Consider the following 22,028-nt stretch of genomic DNA (forward strand, 5'->3'; position numbering starts at 1 on the left):
CATTTATCAATTAAGTTATTCGTCTTATAGAGGTGCATTTCATGAAGCCCCAAAACGATCACAATAGTAACATCAAAGACCACTGCTCACAGATCACCATAGCCAATATAATAATGAAAACATTTGAAATATTGCGAGAGTTGCCAAATATGACACAGAGACAGACACGGAATGAGCAAATGCTGTTGGAAAAATGGCGTTGATGTACTTGCTGGATGCCTGGTTGCCACAAACCTTCAGTCAGTGAAAAACAATGTCTGTGAAGCACAATAAAGTGAGGTGCAATAAAATGCATTGCAGGCAGTGATGAAATTCCAATTGTACATTAATTATTTGAATATGCCGACTTAGTAAATGATTCAGAAGTTACGGTTGAATCTAATGACCAATTTTGTTGCTACCTTAAACTTCAATCTACTCTTTCTAGCTCAGTGTGCCTTCACTCTATGTGTGCTTTTTTCCACACACTTATGTAAGCAGATATTTCGCTAAAGAAAAACATAATGCAGTGTGATTTAACATAAATGATGTACCACATAAATATCCAGAGATCTCTCATTTAAGTTAACTCTTAAAATTCAGAAAGAATATAAATATGTATAACATATATAGATTCAGAACAAATATATATACATAATATGTATATATACATAATGTGTATATATACACATATATAATGCATACAATGAATATAATGATATCTGCATATACATATTTTTCCTAAATCTTAAATATTGCTATATAATATTAAGAATATAGGAGTATTCTAGTTGTACTAGATATTTTTTTTCTAATGTTACTGTTTATATATGAAGACAGAACAGCATATTTCAATAAGAGTGCAGTGGTGATCAAACAAAATGTTGCCTATTTATAAAATATTAATTAAAAAAAGAAATGCTTCCATTCAAGAATCTTATTTTGGTAGAATTAAAAAAAAAAGATCTTGAAGCAAAGGGCCGAAGGAAATTTTGCTTACGTTGGCAATGGATTTCAGTTGAGAAATAACATCAAATCTATCACTATGACTAATATTTTTCCTAATATTTGTAGCTATCAGAGACAGAGTTTATAAGCCAGTAGGCATACTTCATTCCTTCTAAATCACTGAATGTAAAACCTTCTTTATTTATATATATTGAACAATACTTAAATAATTTATGATTGGCTTTTACAAGTATAGCATGCCAGAGTCAAAATTTCAAAAGAAGAATATATTAATTACATACTATGTTCCAATAAATTCCATAATGCATCCAATAGAGAGGATTCATCAACATAGCAAACTCATTTTTGATACTTTGTGTTCAAGAGAGAGACTGTTCTATGGCATATCTATATTTGTAGTTTTTTGTTTCCTTGTTTATTTTGTTGCTTCTTTAAAAAGTCATAAAATGTTCCTGACTAGATAAAACACAACACTGAAAGTAAATAAGCAGAATTTGTCTTCTTATCTACTGAGTTAACAGCACTTCACATCAATCTGTATTCATGCTCATACTCTGTTGCCTCATACACAGATAATGTAGATATTATCATAAAGTTGTAAGATCTGATCATTTCTTTACATTTACACTTTTAAGATGTAAACCACAATGTCTTCATTTTATGTGCAGCTACACTCACTACAAACCTATCTTAAAATACGTCAAAAGACTCCGGACGAATGTCCTTGGACTTCTCTAAACAGGACCCAATAGCATCCAAAATGGTACTGTCCGCACTGAAATGTAAATGAGCCCGCAGTAACTGCAACCAAGATCATTTTATGCAGGTGTTTAAATATAACGAGACGTTAAGATCGATCCTTCAGGGATATCGCGTGTACTGTAGTTGCTGAATTGCATCTATGCATAATGCTCTCTATATACATGTTTTATTGCCCTTGTGTGATATTCACTGAACCCTCCAGAAAATAGTCGGCTAAATTAAACAAAAGCACATCTTATTAAAGCCCAAATGAGTATCTATTTTCGACCCCCTCAAAAGGAACAAACATAATTTTTAGTGATACTTATTTACTTGACATTTAATTAATATTTATGGAACAATGATATTAGTCAAAAAAGGAGCATGCTGTCTGCCTTAGAACAATTTATATTTATGAAAATCATGAAAACGTGGCATAGTTTTTCTTGATAAGGGAAACATTTTAACTTTTGTTATCTTGTTATTTATCTTTGATTCACCTAATATGTGGTCAAATTGTATGAGCCTCATCGTCATATGTCACCACCAAGGCGAATTGAATTATCTCCTGGCAGTGTTGTTTCTAGTGCATATTCATAAGGCATGATTCATAAAGCACTTCCTAATCTTTTAAATCAGATCCTCTACTAGCACAATAGGTGTAAATGCAGTCAACCTCAAATAAGATCTCATTTCCAATAAATGTAAGAAAAATAACTTTTCCAAACTTGGTTAGTTTATTATCAGTGAGAATGAATGAACCTTATTTTCCCTCTAAATAAAGCCTAGAGAAGACAAAGGAGAACAGAGGATGCCAAGATAAAATAAGAGAGATTAGTTGTCTCTTATTTGATATATCACATTTAAAGTGCTTATGCATTTCTGAGTCTTGTTACCTTATAAATGTCAAAGAAAGAAAAATAGAAACTGCCTTTGAGTTCTGAGCTCATCAATTTCCTCTTTTTCAAAATTGTACTTCTCAGTTAGCATCACTTCTATTAACTAGAGCTAAAAAAAATGAAGTAAAACAAAAGATAGTCATTTTATTAAGACAGTCATAATATAGATTTACATACTCGATTAGCTTTTTCTTAAAATATTTTTAAAGTTTCATTAAAAAATAAATACTGTTAATTAAATATACACCCCTAAAAAAATCTGAAGTTTATAAGATAGAAATTATTTTTCAATAAATTCTTCTATCTAGCTACCTATAGGTATCTCTATCTATCATCTATTTATATCATCTATCTACCTATCATCTACCCAATTAACTATCCACCTATTTATTTCCTTTGTTTCTGTACTTTTCTAGAATTATATACTAAGGGGTAGCTAAAGACCACTGGCTGAGTGGCCATTCCTAACCCCTGGGATAACGAGACACATTCAGGAACAAAGTGGTCAATACTATACAGATGGGAATATTTAAATATATTTTTTCACTTATTCATCAGTATAATACTACTAGTCAGCCCCTCCTTTTACTAAACTTCAGGCTAATTTCTTTTCTTACCTTCTTTTTTTTTTTTTAAACAGAGCTACTGCTGTAAATAACAATATTCCCAGAATGTATACGTAGCAGTAGGAGATGAGTGATTTGGCACTGATCCAACTTGTACATCTTAGAATTATACTACCTGCCCCAACAGTATGAACTCCCCAAAACCCAACCATAATTGGCATGAGGCTTACAGACTTCAAGTAAAATATTCCTTCCCGCAGGTATTCATATAAAGTTTTCCAAGTATTCCTAAGAAGCTATTAAAAAAAAATAATTCAAGCCACAGGGTGAACTTTGCTCCAGACACATGGGGATATCTAGATCCGGACTCTGCAGGTGCTGTCCCACTTGAGGTTGGCTTAGTCACTTGGTGTGACTGACCAGCAAAGACTGTGCTGAAGTCCAAGGCAGAAACAGCTGGCTTATATACTGACGTGATGAACTCTACCCCAGCCGTGCCACTAAGACTCTGGCATCACTATAGCTGGATTTATATAGACACAGACATATATTCTATTTGGTCTTATACCAAATATAATATAATATTGGAGTAGATGTTTAGGGAAAAAAAATGTGTTTGTTCAATGTCTGAAAGTAACCATTCACGAAAACTCCTGATACAGATCCTGGCCGTTCTCTGATGAGAACGTTCCCACATCAGAGGTGGAAAGAACTTAAATTATACAGATGTGTCTATGTTCCTCTGACAATAACACTTCAGAGAAAACCCCTGAGATAATTACCATGAAAATTAGAGAACTCGAACATGACATAGATCTTCATAATAACAGGAATGTTCCCATGTTGCCTTAAGAGTTTAAAGTCCTAAGTCTAAGCCTGAGCCAGCGGTCTTGGGTCTTTGTGCAGTAGTTGCACAAAGACTTCTCTTTTATGCATTACCTTAGATTTGCTGGAATCCAAATTTTCAGAAATATTACTGAAGATTATGCTTGTCAGGAATAGGGATAAAGAAAAAAAAACTTTAGTGTAACTTGCTTGACCGTATAATCATATAGTTTCTTTCCCAACAATTTTGAGAGTGACAGCAACTCTTGTTGATAATTAGGCCACAGCTTTCTGGGTTAACCAGGGTCATGACTCCCTAAACATAACAAAAAGCAGGTATTATAAATTGAAGAGTTCTCTGCCTTGAATTTGTGCTGGATTCTCTGTCTCCAGTGTATTTACTGCCTTCTCCCTCTGTTTCTGCTCGTATCATTTCAACTCTTTTGAGGGACTATCATCTTAGCTAAATCCTACCTCTCGGGACTGGAACCTTGATACAATGCCTACTCATTCCTAATTTTCTGTGCTTTTCTAGAACAGTGGACCCTGTTTCATTAACTCAAATCCACTCCCTGGTTATTATCTATTACCCACCACCAGTTTAGAAGCTCAGTGAAGGGAGGAACTGATTCTACATGTTGTGTTTATTCTTGTCTCTGTAGTGCATTTTACAGTGCTTGACAAGTAATAGATATTAAAGAAGTGAATGACTGAATATGTGTATAAATCCTAATGCCTCGTATTTTTGTCACCGGCAGCCCGAAATCTGTGTCTCTTCTGCCACATCGAATCTCCTGGAACACCATTATCTGTGTGAACCAATCAATTTGATTTCACTCTGTATATCCAAGATTTGCTCTCAGCTACCACTCAGTGATTATTCAATATATGACCTTATAATTCTTTACTCTGTTTAACGTTTAGGATATTATTTAACCGGGCATAGAGGGAAATACTTTATGTCTGAGATCAAAGAAAATCTCTGATTCCCTAGAGAAATGGTTATTTTTATCCTTTGGGATAATGACAATATTGTAACTCACCATGGAGACATTTTGTTTTAATTTGAAGCACCACTTGGTAGGAATAATTTCCAGCATCTTGATATAACACTCTCTTATTGCCTTTCTATTTTAATTCCATATGGTTTTACTCTTCCATTTTCTTATTTTGTTCACACATTTATTTTATTGCTTGTTCTCTTTTAAACAGCTTTAAATTATCTGTGGAATATAGCAGAGGTTACAAAAAGGAAAGTGCTTCGTAATTTCTAGCATATAGTAAAGCACACAGTAAATGTTGGCTCCATTTTTTCCCTTCTCTTAATATTCCTTTCACTATCAATCTGTCCTCAAACAATATTTCCAGCTTATTTTCTACATCTTTCCATATGAATGTGGCAGGAAATGTCTCATTTCTGCAAATATATTGAACTATATCATTCCCTAGGCTTTTCAGTTTGGTAAATTTAAAAGATTCTAAGAAATCAGAAGAACAAATGAAGGCACCCATGTATGATAAAAAGAGCTTTCTTTGTACACCCATATAGTTATAACAAAAGTTAAATATTAATAGTAGCAAATCAAGGATAAGTTTTACACTGTACGCAGCAATGTAAGAGAATTTCTGTTGCTCCATTCTTTCCAAAACCTGGTATTTTCAGCCATTTAATTTTAACTATTCTGATAGATATATACTGGTATCTCTGCTGTTTTCCAGTAATTAATGATCTTAAGTAAACTTTTGGGAGGTGGGAGGGCTTACTGGTCATTCACAGATATTCTTTTGTAAAGTGCTCAGGTATTTAGTCAGTTTTAATTGGATAGGAGTTCTGTGTGAATTTTAGATGTGAGACCTTTATCACATATGTGTATTACAAATATGCTCTACAGGTTACTGCTTGCAAATTCATTTTTTAATAACACTTTTGAAGAGCAAAATATTTTAATTTGGGTGAAATCTAACTTACCAATATTTTTATTTGCAATTGCAATTACTTTTGTTTATGTCCTTCTTAAGAATCTCTCTCATTATTACAAGATTTTTATCTTTTATTTTCTCCAGAAGTTTTAGGTTTCATCTTTCACATTTAGGTCTGATTAATCTGATTTAATTTTGACAGCATTTAGTGTCAATGTTTATTTACTTCCATTCATATATCTCATTGTCCCAAGATAGTTTATTGAAAAGTCTTTTATTGCCCTAGTGAATTGCAATAGTGCATTAATTGTACGTTAATCAACTGAGAAGATGTATATAGTCTGCTTTTCAAAAGTTTGTTTTATGCCGCTTTGCTCTTACGAAAGATATACGTTACTACCTGTTTTTGCTAACCAAAAGAAACCCAAAGAGGATTTGGCTCTCACCCAAAAAGCCATAAGCTGGGGCTTCCCTGGTGGCGCAGTGGTTGAGAGTCCGCCTGCCGATGCAGGGGACGCGGGTTCCTGCCCCGGTCCGGGAAGATCCCACATGCCATGGAGCGGCTGGGCCCGTGAGCCATGGCCACAGAGCCTGCGCGTCAGGAGCCTGTGCTCCGCAAAGGGAGAGGCCACAACAGTGAGAGGCCCGCATACCGCAAAAAAAGCCATAAGCTAAAATAGTGTAAAATAGAATTCAGCTTTGGTTTGGATTTATTTATTTATTTATTTGTATTTATTTATTGCCACTGTATTTTGTTCATTTGATCTATTTGCCAATCCTTTCAAAAATATCACACTCTCCTAATTATTATAGATCAATAGTCTTGAAATTCATATTTTAAGTTTTGCAAGCTTATTCTTTGGGATTTTTCTTAACTATTCTATGTTCTTTTACTTCCATATAATTTTAGAATCAATTTATAACAATGACAGCAAAAAGTTGTTGGGATTTTGCTGGAAGTGCCTTTGAATCTGTAGATTCTTTAGGGGAAAACTGGATATCTTAATAATATTGAGTCTTCATGTCTACAAACATTGTGTATCCCTCTAGGTCATTGGATATTTAAAAAATTTCTCTTAGCCATGATTTTTTTTGAGGAGAGGGAGAAGTTCAGTGTAATGATCTTAAACATTTGCTATTAATCTTATTCCTAGACATTTGACATATGGTAATGTTGTATTCAATTTATGTTGCTGTGTAACAAATTACCACAAATTTAGCAGCTTAAAAGAAAACATAGTTATCTCATCTTTCTACAGACCATAATTGTAATACAACGTGACTGTATCTCATTTCCCTCTGGTAGCTTTTCAATTTTCTCTTCATATTTAGTTTGTGAAATTTGAATATGTCCTACCTAGGTGTGGTTTCCCTTGTAATCTACTAAGGATATCTCTGAGTCTTGGAAGATGCACCCTCAGGGGTGGCCAAAGAGAAAAGGTCCAGAAAATGTCATTTCATTTAGTATGCTTACCTCTTTCGAGAATCACATTCCACCCTGTTTTTGTCTTAGTTTTGGTTCATCTTCTGTTCTTTCAAACGTTTGCCTTTTCTCTTTCGTCCAGAGCTTACAATTGCTATCCTTAAGAGATTTTTGACCAATAAGTGCTACCCAGCCACCATCATAACAGGAATTTCCAGCCTGCTTCTTGATATGTAACACAGTAGAAGAGCAAACAAACAAAAATTTTACCGGGCAAAAAAATCTGAATATCCAAGCTGTTGTCTCTTTTGAAAAATAAAAATCTATTTTGGAAAATCAGAGCTGAAAAAACATTTCTTTTAGACTGTGGCTACAATGATTTAATTATTTTCTGTGACTCTAGTTGTTTTTGATTGAACAAAGGGGAGTAAATCTCCAAAATTTTCCAGAATAAAAAAATGCATTCAACATTTCAAAAATTGTATCTCCATTATATAACAAACTCCTTGTGTATAGGGTATAAATATGAATTGATATTGAGTTAGGAAAACAGTTGGGTAATTGGGTTGGATCATTTGTTTTATAGCAATTCATAAATACATTTAAGTTAAAATTATTTTTATAAGGTTGGTGTTAGTTAAATGATACTATTGTCTATTTTTATAATGTATGTTGCTATTATTAGTATTTTCAACAAAGAATAATATTACCTTTCACATTCATTCTCAAAAACAATGTTTCCTTTTCCTAAAGACACACCCAGGCTAGTGTTTGATTTAGTTTGAGTCACAGAGACAGTAATCATTATAAAAAAGGAGGGGTGGGCTTCCCTGCTGGCGCAGTGGTTGAGAGGCTGTCTGCCGATGCAGGGGACACAGGTTCGTGCCCCAGTTCCGGGAAGATCCCACATGCCACGGAGCGGCTGGGCCCGTGAGCCATGGCCGCTGAGCCTGCGCGTCCGGAGCCTGTGCTCTACAACAGGAGGGGCCACAACAGTGAGAGGCCCTCATACTGCAAAAAAAAAAAAAAAAAAGGAGGGGTAGTTAATTACATACATATACTCACATATCATGAGCACTATTGTTTCTAACTTATATTTTAAATTAATTTATAATATTCAAAATGTCTTTCCATTTTGTCACTCTTTTTAAACTTTTACTATGTACCTACTTTGTGCCAAGCATATTAATATGTGCTTAAATATATGAGTGGCTGTTTCTACTTGGAATATGTACAACTCAGTTACATAGATAGAAATTATTTAAAATTCCATATAAATTTGAGATATAAAGGTGGCACTCCCCTCCTAAAATAATCCAGAGGGAAATTTTCAATAAAAATACCCAAATATACCTCCCGTTTAAAAACTGAATATTTTGAGTTAAAAATACTCCAAAATAATATTAGCTACACATGTAAAATACATTGAATAGTAGAAACAAATAGAATAATTTTTATTAGTTTCTTTCATTTTTATGTGTATTTTAAATTTCTGGTATTATTATTATTTTGAAATTTTATGAGGTGGTATTTTTTCTTGATGTCTTTAGTACCTAATGATTAACTTATATAATTGCTTAAGATTTTTACAATTCGGTTCTCTGTGTGTACAGACAGAGGCAGATGGTTTGGAGAGGAAAAGTATAAAATAAGGTAGGGGCTTCCCTGGTGGCACAGTGGTTGAGAATCTGTCTGCTAATGCAGGGGACATGGGTTCGAGCCCTGGTCTGGGAGGATCCCACATGCCGCGGGGCAACTAGGCCCGTGAGCACCACTGAGCCTGCGCGTCTGGAGCCTGTGCTCTGCAACAAGAGAGGCTGCGATAGTGAGAGGCCCGCACACTGCGATGAAGAGTGGCCCCCGCTTGCCACAACTAGAGAAAGCCCTTGCACAGAAATGAAGACCCAACAAAGCAAAAATTAATTAATAAAGTTAGGAATTAAAATCATTTTACTGAAGTCAACTTAAGGGTTATAGACTAAGTTCACATGTATCACACGTTAACACCCACTCACACCTACACACAAATACATATATTTCCGTAAATGAGTCAGTTCTCATGAAAAATGACGTTTCCAAAAATCAAAAGCTAATCTTTCAGGAAAAATATTGTTGATTTTGTTTTAATAATCGATTTAAAAATGAGCCTCCTTTTTTGCAAGAGAAAAAATATTATAAATAATTTCTCTTCAACGGAAATACCGTTTGAAACAGAATGAATTTTTTTTTAGCATTTTCCCGACAGTGATAAATTATCAGAAAGACATCATGGTAAAACAATATTACTAAAATGGTGTTAATAAAATACTGTATTTTATTCAACTTGGGGAAAAAAAACCTTACTACCTCCCCTACACTGACTCTAAAAATCTTAGAATCTAGGGCTTCCCTGGTGCCGCAGTGGTTGAGAGTCTGTCTGCCGATGCAGGGGAGCCGGTTTCGTGCCCCAGTCCGGGAAGATCCCACATGCCGCGCCGTGGAGCGGCTGGGCCCGTGAGCCATGGCCACTGAGCCTGCGCGTCCGGAGCCTGTGCTACGCAACGGGAGAGGCCACAACAGTGAGAGGCCCGTGTACCGCAAAAAAAAAAAAAAAAAAAAAAATCCTAGAATCTATAAAAGTATAATAGTTACATTTTCTTCACTTTATTTCTGTTTGTTTATAATAGTTTTAGTGACCTCTGGGTAGGGTTTTCCCATAAGGTAATACTGTGGTTATTTATTTATTTATTTTTCTGCCAGGAAATAAGCAACTCCAGGTCATCATTACTTAAATAAGTAAATGATTATGTAGCTAAAGGGGAAAAAGAGATATGAGTTAAGAGGAGACTTTTACTTTTTTTTGTGATTGAAGAATATTTTCTTAAACTAATACAAAATGCTTTATATTTGTCACTCTCTATTGAAAGTACATTAGCCTAAGTTCACTGCTGAGTGTATTACTAATGGAAAGAATAGATCTTTGAACACCACTGAGAGTACAAATTTGGTTGTGAACTGTGCAACATCTCAAGGTTAATAGATAGAAAAATTGTAATTCCATAGTAAACCTTCTATGTCCTGGAGTTGTATGGAAACGGATTTTAGAATAAAAACTCTGATTATATCTGTATTCTATTTATCATTTCAAGTTTGTCAAATTTACTCATGATTTTGATAATAAAATTATTTTTCTATATAGTGTAGATAATAATGTAGTTTTTTTTTTTTTTTCCCGGTACGCGGGCATCTCACTGTTGTGGCCTCTCCCGTTGTGGAGCACAGGCTCGGGACGTGTAGGCTCAGCAGCCATGGCTCACGGGCTCAGCCGCTCCACGGCATGTGGGATCCTCCCGGACCGTGGCATGAACCCATGTCCCCCGCATCAGCAGGCGGACTCTCAACCACTGCACCACCAGGGAAGCCCCGATAATGTAGATTTTATAGGATTGTTGGAGAATTAATTGTGCTAATTGTACAGAATCTAGTGTAGTTCCTTGGGATAAAAGCTCAATAGATGTTATCTCTCTCCTTTGTTTCTGTTAGACTAGTGACCCCAATACCCCCAGTATTAATATTGGCACCTAATGTACACAATTCAAAAATAATGCTTATACTTTGTTATTTTGTAATGTTAGGGACTTTATGTGGTTCTATATATGTTGACTGCCTTTCAATATTTTTTGGGGGGAGGGTGAAAAACATAGATTAACTTGATTATAAAGACTCATAAAGAGCTGTTGTGCACTGACTGTGTGTGTGTGCTCAAAATTCCTATTTTGAAATCCTGAAACCTATGATGGTATTTAGAGATTGGAGGTAATTAGGTCATGAAGGTGGAGCCCACATGAATGGGATTAGTGCCCTTATGAGAAAAGACACAAGAGGGCATGCCCCCTCTCTCTGCTTTCCCCCATTTGAAAACACAGCAAGAATGTGGCCATCTGCAAACTGCTAAGTGAGCTCTAACCAGACACTGGATCAGCTGGTGTCTTGATTTAGACCTCCCAGCCTCCAGAACTGTGAGAAATAAATGTTTGTTGTTAAGCTGCCCAGTCTATGGTATTTTTGCTATAGCTGCCAGAACTGACTGAGAGAGGAGCATGTATACAGATCATGTACACCAGTGCATTCAGAGAGGGAAATATCCAATAATATTTTAGGATATGAGACTTCTACCCCATGAAATGTCTTCATACAAACTTGGCAGACTCAGCGGGCACTGACTTGGTGTCTCGGTATATCACTCAAGTGAATATCTTGAAAGATAATTCTCATTTCTGGTTTTCTAACCTGTGCCCCACAGATGCTAAAATTCATCCTTAATAGTTCAGTGAAGTGAGTTTTGCGTCTTGCACTGTAGGGTAAAAATAGAGTTACCTGAGTGGCCCTGAGCTGGACTGTAATGGGAAAGCTGAGACAATAAGTTTTCTACTTAACATTCTTCCAGGAGAAAAACTCCACTTTCATTTTTGTGTACACTGGCTTTCTTTATAATGTTTTGTGTAAGGAAAGGATTCTGATGCTATTAAAAATGCTGAGATAAGAGCATTGATTTTTAAAGTATATAATATATAGACTGAACAACTTAAGTACTGAAATCATAAAAAAAAAAGTCACCTATTTACCTTCGTATTTTAATGTACATCAGTGATTGCCACATGGTTTCAAAAGAAAATACTTCCTAATTTCCATTCTCAAAATTTTAAATTACTCAAGGTTAGTAGAAGTTTCCATCATGACCAGACACTATTAATATTAAATTGAGCCACATAAAATCGCCATTTTTATAGCAATTTTATATGGCTCAATTTAACATTATAAAATGATAGAGTATTGACAGTCCCATATGGTTCATTCTACTATACACGGTCATGTTCAAGAACAGAGATACGCATGCACGTGAAGGAAATTGATTCCACAATGAGATGGTGGGAAACATTTGGGGAAAGATTCGCAGATAAGGTGGCACATAGCATTGTGGCTACTCCTTATTTAATGCAGGCTCTTAATATGAGAATGAGAGAGAGAGAGGGAGAGAGAGAGAGAGAAACAGGGAGGCCAGCTTGACAATCAGAGAAGTTTAGAAGGAAATACGTTTGGGTCCTGAAAACTAGGCTGGATGTGGTGGGAGAGAGAGAGGCTTCTTTATCCAGCAACTCCAGACACAGGTCCTGAGCACGTACTTATTTTATTTTGTACATAGGCACGTACATATTTTGGAAAATTAAAAGGAAGAGACAGAGTTACATAAATGCATAGAAATGCATGTAAGTACTGTGTATTCATCAGTACCTTAACTTATAAACTTGTCAGCCACATAAATGAGGCAATTTGCTGGTGACATATCACAAGCTTATCTCTGATGTAGAGGTCAGAAGAAATATTTTCTTCAAATTCTTTATTTGAAGGGGCTAGATGTATCTTAAAATACCATGCCTTTTTATCTCCTTACCATAGGCATTGAGGCTCATTTTATTATATTTGAGTCTTTAAATTCATTATTGTTTTTAATCCAGTTATAAAGTGGTATAAAATTTATGCATCAGAAGCAAAGTTTGTCTCAGGTAAACATAAAAATGAAGAATTAATAATATAAACCTAAATCTTTCAAAAGGACAAATTTTTCTAAAGACATTTTGCAAAATTAGAAAAGCAGAGCAGAAAAGTAATTTTTTTTAACTGTCCATATTTTCGGTAATGCTAACTGAATCAATAACAAGAATATTTTAAGGAAAGTGTTGAAGCTTCCTCAAGGCACTATATTTTTGTCTTTTTTACAAGAAAACAAGAACCCTTTTAATGAAACAATAAAACGGTTAATTTAAGTTGATTTAAATAAATTTAAGTGAGATTTGCAGGGAAGGTATTTGACATCTTTTAATTCCCACTTTGAATTACTGTATGCACTTATGGAAAATCAAAGGTATTCCTCTCATCATGTATTATGTCATTTATTCTTTCCTATATTTCAGATTTTTCATTTCCCCCAGTTACCTTTGAATATTAATATTTTATGACATTCTTATCCGTGTTCCGGTCCTCTCCATTGCCCCCAAATATATTCAAATATTGGAATGTAAATTCCTCTTTAGGTTGTAGCAACGATTTAAAAAAAAAAAAGAAATTTCTTTAAGTTAGTTTTTGGGTCTGAAAACATAATGGAAATAAGTAAGCAAATAAAATACATGTTAATTGTATTTGGACTTTCTCCTACCTTGTGTAGCATATTTATTTTTTCTCCTTAGGCGTGGTATATTCTTAGGCAAATGTGAACATCAGAGTGAATGAATACTACAGAAATGCTGTATCTATAATAATTGTTAAAAACTACCACATTGATACATTCAACAGAATTTTACCGCTATCCTCCTTACATTAGAAGAATCTAACAATGTTAGTAAAACTTGTTCTTATTTCTTGCTTTTGACACTAATGGGAGTTTTCAGTAAGGACTTCAGGTCCAATTGATGCATGAGCTAGTAGCTGTCCTTAATTGTGTTTGTAAATTCAATAGCTATTATAGAAAGAGACATTCTTGGCTGCACTTTACAAAAATTATTCTACCTCCTAGACCATACTTTATTCATTCTTAACATGTTTTAAAGCCATCTTTTGTTCAGAGTAACTCAGAAATGTATACTTGTCTCTCACTGACTTGGGGAGGCTTTTGTTCTGTCACATACTTCTCTGATAACTCAATACATTTTGTCTAAATCCAACATAATGATGTGGAGAGTCTACCAAACATGAAGAAAATTCTTTACATACAGAAACACGGTAAGAGAAATAGAAATAAACAGCATATTCTGAACTTTTATTGAAATGATTTCTTAATTGAAAGAAATAGAAACACCTTTAAGTTATTGTGGCAAATTTTTATTGATAATATTTATTACTGAATATGAAATATTGACATTTTCTGATATTGGGGAACATTTGAAGTCCTAGATCCTTCAAAAGTTTGTTCATTGTCTGAATACATACATATCACATAGTCAGAATTGAAGTATGGATTAAAAAATAATTGTTGTGTTGAGGAGCAGTGGTCACTTCTTATAAACATATACTCCTTTCTGCTATTGGCTCTGCGGCGGCCGACTGGCTACCTCTCCCGAGGCCTCCATGGCCCTCCTCTCCCTGCCCTGTAGGTTGATCACTGATGCTGTACTCTCAGCCTCACATAATGAACGTACAGAAACAGCTGGCTATGTTTATAAGCAATCAGCAATGGAGAAAGGGAGGAAAGGTGGTCAACTGCAGGACTTTTCTGCTTCCCATGCTTTGATTTTTACATCCTGACACAGAGAAATATACTAAGCAGTTTTCTTCCAGCATTTGAAATTGTAAGTGGCACTCTCACGGTCCTATGTTGCTGGCTTTCCTCTCCAACAAGGTATGCTTTTCTCCTCCCTCCCACTTTAAGAATCATCTAGAAGGGGGGAGTGGGAGGAATTGGGAGATTGGGATTGACACATATACACCATTGATACTATGTATAAAATAAATAGCTAAAGAGAACATACTGTATAGCACAGGGAACTCTACTTAACGCACTGTGGTGACCTAAATGGGAAGGAAATCCAAAAAAGAGGGGATATATGTATAGCTGATTCATTTTGCTGTACAGTAGAAATTAACACAACATTGTAAGCAACTATACTCCATTAAAAATTAATTTAAAAAAAAAGAATGATCTAGAAGGGAAATAGGAAGAATTGAGGATATTGGCATTTGATCTCTTCTCCTTCCTTCCCACTTCAGACTTCCACTGTTCAGTGGGACTGATTTATCCACTGAGTCTATCCTAGTCCCTCTCTGCAATATGACTTTGTCTCAGTTCAGGCTGCTCTTGACTGTGGTTTTTGTCTGAATACTGTAGAAAACAAAATCTAAGGCAAGTGTTTATGTGATAATAATTTCCTGGGGAGGATTCAATCCCAGTGAAGCGGAACAGGGAAGTGAGGCATGGAAAGAAGGAGACATTAGAGAATTTCTTCCGCAACGGACCACAGCCTCAGTATGAGCTAACAACCCGTTCTTGCCAGATTTTACCAAGACACTGCAGGAAGGTTCTCCGTGGGAAGTGAGAAGAGTGTAGTGCATCACGCGTGGGCATGGTTGATGACGAGTGACAAAGCAGCTGAAAAGCAACGATAGCTGCAGTATCCTCATCAGCAGTAACACGTAAGGGAAAAGTAACATCCAGCTCCACAACCGGAGATAGGTGTTACCTTTCAAAATCCCATTCTGGCCAGAAAGAAAGGATGCATGAATCTGGACCAATGCATAAACTCAATCCAGTTCAGCTGATTTATGCAATTTATCCATTTGCATAAATCAGGTCCACTTCTATGCTCTTAGGATATTGGAATTTCGCCATGAAATAAGATTCCTTGACCTTTTCCCTGGAGAAAGGAGGGAAGATCCAATTCCTCAGCGTTGTGGCTAATTGTAATCTTCTAAATCAAGTATTAGCAAACCAGGCCCCCGGCCAAATCCAGCCTACAGGACTGTTTCTGTGTGTCTCTGAGTAATGGCTTTTACATATCTAAAGATTTGGGGAAGGGAGGAGGAAGAAAAATCTGTGATAGAGACTCATAAGGCCTAAAATATTTAAAATAAGTAGCTCCTTACAGAAAAAGTTTACCAACCTCAGTTCTGAAAACTCTGTATAAAGGGTTATAGCAAACTAAGCTATAGTTGCTGTTACAACTAGTGCTCAAAGTAATTAATGTTCGTTGTGGTTTTTCTCCACCCTCTACTTAAACTGGTCTGGGTTGCTTGCCTTGTGAAATGATCTAGACCTTCATTCCTGAGAGTCTGACATTGGTTTTCTAAGCAAGGGAACCACTTTCTGGGGAGAAGAGGTTCTTTGCCTCGACCTCCATGGTCATATGTGAACTGGAATTTGATAGGATGCCACATGTGTGTCATTGTCAGTTTCCATTGCCCAATGGAATGGGGAAATGGAAATTCACATCTGTTTGCCGTTCAGGCGTGAAGTTTTTGATCAACATTGTTTTAACCATTTATTGAGATTCCCAAATATTTGCATCTGGTCAATTTAAAGGTTTAAAGCCAAATGTCTAGATACAGTCTACAAGACTGATTTTTCTTTCTTTTCTTCTTCTTTTTTTTTTTGCGGTACACGGGCCTGTCACTGCTGTGGCCTCTCCCATTGCGGAACACAGGCTCCGGACGCGCAGGCTCAGCGGCCATGGCTCACGGGCCCAGCCGCTGCGCGGCATGTGGGATCTTCCCGGACCGGGGCACGAACCCGTGTCCCCTGCATCGGCAGGCGGACTCAACCACTGCGCCACCAGGGAAGCCCTGATTTTTCTTTTTTTTTTTTGTTTTCTCCTCACTGGGTTCTGAGATCTGCCACTCTTCTGGCCCCTAGCTTCATAGCCTCTGCCCTGAGCAATTCAAGCAATTGCCTCAGGTAGGGAGAAACCACCCTTACTATAGTCTTTTCCACCATTCTTACCCCCTTTGTCTGGAAGAGAATACTTTTTCTAAAAATTTATTTATTTTATTTATTTATTTTTGGCTGCATTAGGTCTTTGTTGCTGTGCCTGGGCTTTCTCTGGTTGCCGCGTGCGGGGGCTACTCTTCGTTGCGGTGCGCAGGCTTCTCATTGCAGTGGCTTCTCTTGTTGCAGAGCACGGGCTCTAGGCACATGAGCTTCAGTAGTTGCAGCACGCGGGCTCAGTAGTTGTGGCTCATGGGCTTAGTTGCTCTGCAGCATGTGGGATCTTCCCAGACCAGGGCTCGAACCTGTGTCCTCTGCATTGACAGGCGGATTCTTAAAAACTGCGCAACCAGGGAAGCCCCTGGAAGAGAATAATTTATAAGTAGCACGGGAAAAAAATTGGGAATCTATCCCTACCAATATTTTCTTTTGTTAGAGAATAGTTTTTCTACTGCCTCCCAATGAATAAACCAGAGTTTGGAATATAGAAGGTGGCTCGTGCCTTTCTTCACAACATCAAATTTTATATTTTTGGACCTTTCCCTTAAGGGCTCCAATAGGAAGGTCTTAAGCTACTACTAGTGGAAATCCACGTAGCAGTGACATAAACAAATAAAGGTTCCTTTTTCTCACCTAATAACTCTGTGGGTTGGTCCTTGCTGACATTTGCCCCCATTTTTCTGGTCTGCCCTTAATATAGGTGCTTTTTGCCTTAAACACATTGCCTCCTTATGAAAGTTTCCACACACAACCACATTCCTAAGAAGGAAGTTGAGATATTATGAGATGGGACGACTTTCCTTTTACCTGGACACAACCAGTTTTTCCTGGAAGTTCCTGACAAATTGCTTCTTACACGTCCCTGGACTGTTCTGGCTCATGTTACCCCTACCTCCCTCGAAAAACTGGGGAAATGAGCAGTTGTCATAACTAGCTAAGACCCAACAGTGATTTACTGCCCAGGACAGAGTTAGAGACTACCCTAAATAACACTGGAATATTGTTGGTAAGAAACAAAGAGTCAGGGTCTGGTATGGTGGGTTGGTGCAGTAAAAATGTCTCTTCTGAGTTTACTGGGATTACGTCTTGATATGTAAAAACAAGCCCTTAGAATTAGACAGAGCCTTTTCCTCTCTGGGAAAACTTTACTGATCAGACCTTAACCACAGCATGAAATAAGAAAGAGTCAAACTTGACAGTTAAAAACTGAGCAATAAATTCATTATTATAACCATTATTGTTCTTCCTCTAATATACTAAAACCCATCAATTTGGTGGTTGAGAAGCTAAACAACGTCATGAATTAAAGAAAATGAGAATATCTCATTCCATTTTTTTTCAAACTATAGTGTCAATTTCTACGCCTTAATGACTGCCAAGTGACAGGCAGTATAACTTTAAAATGAGAATTCTATTTGAGGACAAGTTAATTTTTCATCATTAGCACATCCTTTAAATTGTTGTTTTAATAGAAGTGAAGGAAATGCAGTTATTGATTCTTGTATTGTCACCTGGATACCTTTATGATCATTACAAAAATCCCTTGGGCGTAAAATAACATTCTGTGGACATGAAACTATTACTGTATGCAGTAATTAAAATCTGACCTTGATTTCATATTATCAGATTTTGTTCAAAGAGTTCTTCTAGGGTGGGATAATACCAGGTTTTAAGAGACTTATTTAAGAGATAAGCTCAGTTTGTGTTTCATTTTTTAATGTAATTACATGTTAAAAATAGTATGTATTTGGAAGTTTTATAACAGAAAAATTAGAGAGCATTATTATGAGAGTGTACAAAATTAATTTGGCTGCTTTCAAAATATTTTCCAAATATCTTCTATTTTCCTGAATGTTTAAAATTCTTACATGTGTCTACTTTTTTCTTTTTATTTCTTTTTTTTTTTTTTTGCGGTATGAGGGCCTCTCACTGTTGTGGCCTCTCCCATTGCGGAGCACAGGCTCCGGACGCGCAGGCTCAGCGGCCATGGCTCATGGCCCAGCCGCTCCGCGGCATGTGGGATCTTCCCGGACCGGGGCACGAACCCGTGTCCCCTGCATCGGCAGGTGGACTCTCAACCACTGTACCACCAGGGAAGCCCTCTTTTCTTATTTATATATAAGAAACATAGAACTAATGTATATTAATTAGAGAAATTTAATTTGATAGTGTAGGGCAGGCAAATTTTTACCTCTACCCTTTTAGGGCTTTTTGGCTAGGTGACATAAGAGAGATCAGCGGGAGAAAAGCATACAAATTTATACTGTCTTCTGTGACATGAGAGCCCTCATAAGGAATAAAGACTCAAAGAAATGGCAGAACCTACATGCTTTTATAGGAGGTTGAACAAAGATAGACTATTAAGGAGAAGTAACTATACTATGTGGAAAGGCTAAAGAAAGATAAGGACTACTTTAACAAGGTCTGTTTGTATAGAATTCTCTCCGTCTCAACCTGCTTGTCCTTGATGATAAGGATGTTACTTTCTTTCCGTCTGGTATACAGAGGACATCTTTCATATAGGGATTTTTTTTCCTGTTTTCAGGAATAAAAAGGAGGGTCAGAGAGCCCTTCCTGCATCTTCTGCTTCTCAAGTGACTTTAACTCAAAATAATCTATAGGTCATATCTTGGGGTGACATGCTCTAAACTCCTTCAGTGGTTATGTTAATATAAGTTGTGGTTTAATTTATATAAGGTGGCAGGCAATGACATGAAATGGATGGAGTATAAAGTTTATTGGATAAATGTTAGCATTTTAAGCAATAATTTTAATCTAAATTATGTCCAATTTTTATTCAGTTACTTATTTAGATAGCTGCTGTTTTTTTCCAATTGCACCCTCCAGAATTCATTTTGTTTACATAAGACTCTTAAAGAAAGGTTTCTTACCAAAACTATTCATACCAGATATTTTTGGTTTTATAAAAATCACCTTTTATAGTAAACTAAGTGTTATATAATATTTGTCACAATGGTGACTTAATTCATTAGTAAGAACAAATTTTATGCATTTTGACAAGGTAAAATTTGGACCAAATGAGTGAAGAATAATTTGAGGGCCAATGGCCTAACATTCAATATTTTTTCCCTGTGAAATACAGGACAATTCACTCATGGACTTTGGATGTTTCTTGGAAAATAATACCAGCATAGTATATATTTTATATCAGTTTAAAAGCTCAAGTTCTACAAAATTGAGTTAAAGACTTTCACCTGTGCTACTATGCTGTCCTAAACATCATACAAATCATTTTTGGTAGAGGTACTTTTTCATTTTTCTTCAACATTGAGATGACATTACTGGAACTAGAACAAACAAAAACAGATTATCCAACAACAGCAAAGAATAAATATGGTGTGACCATCCAATGGGAATAAGCACCACAAGAAAAGTAAATTGCAGTCATTATATTTGGGAGCACTGCTGTTTGTTTGGTGCTGCTCAGGATATATGTTCACGCTCTGCTGTATTTTAATATACGACATTTTCTAAGACATATTCAGTTACAGTTCTGGCACAGATGTTATAAACGCCTCCCTTGCATGCAAGAGTATTGAATCTGTGTGTGTGTTTGTGTGTGTGTGTTTTGTTTGTTTGTATGTTTGTTTTGCGGTACGCGGGCCTCTTACTGTTGTGGCCTCTCCCGTTGCGGAGCACAGGCTCCGGACGCGCAGGCTCAGCGGCCATGACTCACGGGCCCAGCCGCTCCGCGGCATGTAGGATCTTCCCGGACCGGGGCACAAACCCGTGTGCCCTGCATCGGCAGGCGGACTCTCAACCACTGCGCCACCAGGGAAGCCCTGTGTGTGTGTGTTTTAAAGCTTGTAAATTATAAATTCTTAGTGCTTCTCTCTCTCAGAGGTGGTGGGGTCTCCTTTCCCTCCCCTTGAATGCCGATGGGCTTTTGACTGTTTTGAACAGTAGGACGGAGCCAAGGAATGCTGGGTGACTTCTGAGGCGAGGTCAGAAAAGGCCATGAAGCTTCCACCCAGTTCTCTTGAGAGGCTCCCTCTGGGAAGAGGTAGCCACAATACAAAGTCCAGGGCCAAGCTTAAGAGACCACACGTAGTCACCCTAACCTAGTAGGAAACACAGCTGACGTCCCAGCCTGTAACCAGCATCCATTGTCAGTGTAGGCAGTGAGCCTCATTGTCATACCTTCAGGTGACAACAGTACAGTGGACTTGTAACTGCTACTCCTGCCCGAAGTACTGACCCCAAATCATAAGGAAATAATGGGGTGTTATTTTATACCACTAAGTTTTTTTCTAACATCTTTATTGGAGTATAATTGCATTACAATGTTGTGTTAGATTCTGCTGTATAACAAAGTGAATCAGCTGTAGGTATATATATATCCCCATATCTCCTCCATCCTGCATCTCCCTCCCACCCTCCCTATCCCACCACTCTAGGTGGTCACAAAGCACCGAGCTGATCTCCCTGTGCTATTAGGCTGCTTCCCACTAGCTATCTATTTTACGTTTGGTAGTGTATATATGTCTATGCCACTCTCTCACTTCGTCCCAGCTTACACTCCCCCCCCACCCCCATGTCCTTAAGTCCATTCTCTACACCTGTGTCTTTCTTTATTCCTGTCCTGCCCCCAGGTTCTTCAGAACCTTTTTTTTTTCTTTTTAGATTACATATATATGTTTTAGCATAAGGTATTTGTTTTACTCTTTCTGAGTTACTTCACTCTGTATGACAGACCCTAGGTCCATCCACCTCAGTACAAATAACTCAATTTCATTTCTTTTGATGGCTGAGCAACATTCCATTGTATATATGTGCCACATCTTCTTTATCCATTCATCTGTCGATGGACACTTAGGCTGCTTCCATGTCCTGGCTATTGTAAATACAGCTGCAGTGAACATTGTGGTATATGAATTACGGTTTTCTCAGGGTATATGCCCAGTAGTGGGATTGCTGGGTCATATGGAAGTTCTTTTTTTTTTGTAGAACTTGAGATTTTAAACTGATATAAAATATATACTATGCTGGTATTATTTTCCAAGTTTTTTAAGGAACCTCCATACTGCTCTCCTTAGTGGCAGTATTAATTTACATTCCCACCAACAGTGCAAGAGCGTTCCCTTTTCTCCACACCCTCTCCAGCATTTACTGTTTGTAGATTTTTTGATGTTGGCCATTCTGACTTGTGTGAGGTGATACCTCATTGTAGTTTTCATTTGCATTTCTCTAATGATTAGTGATGTTGAGCATCCTTTCATGTGTTTGTTGGCAGT

Source organism: Stenella coeruleoalba (assembly GCF_951394435.1).
Source record: "Stenella coeruleoalba genome assembly, chromosome: 14".
Classification (NCBI taxonomy): Eukaryota; Metazoa; Chordata; class Mammalia; order Artiodactyla; family Delphinidae; genus Stenella; species Stenella coeruleoalba.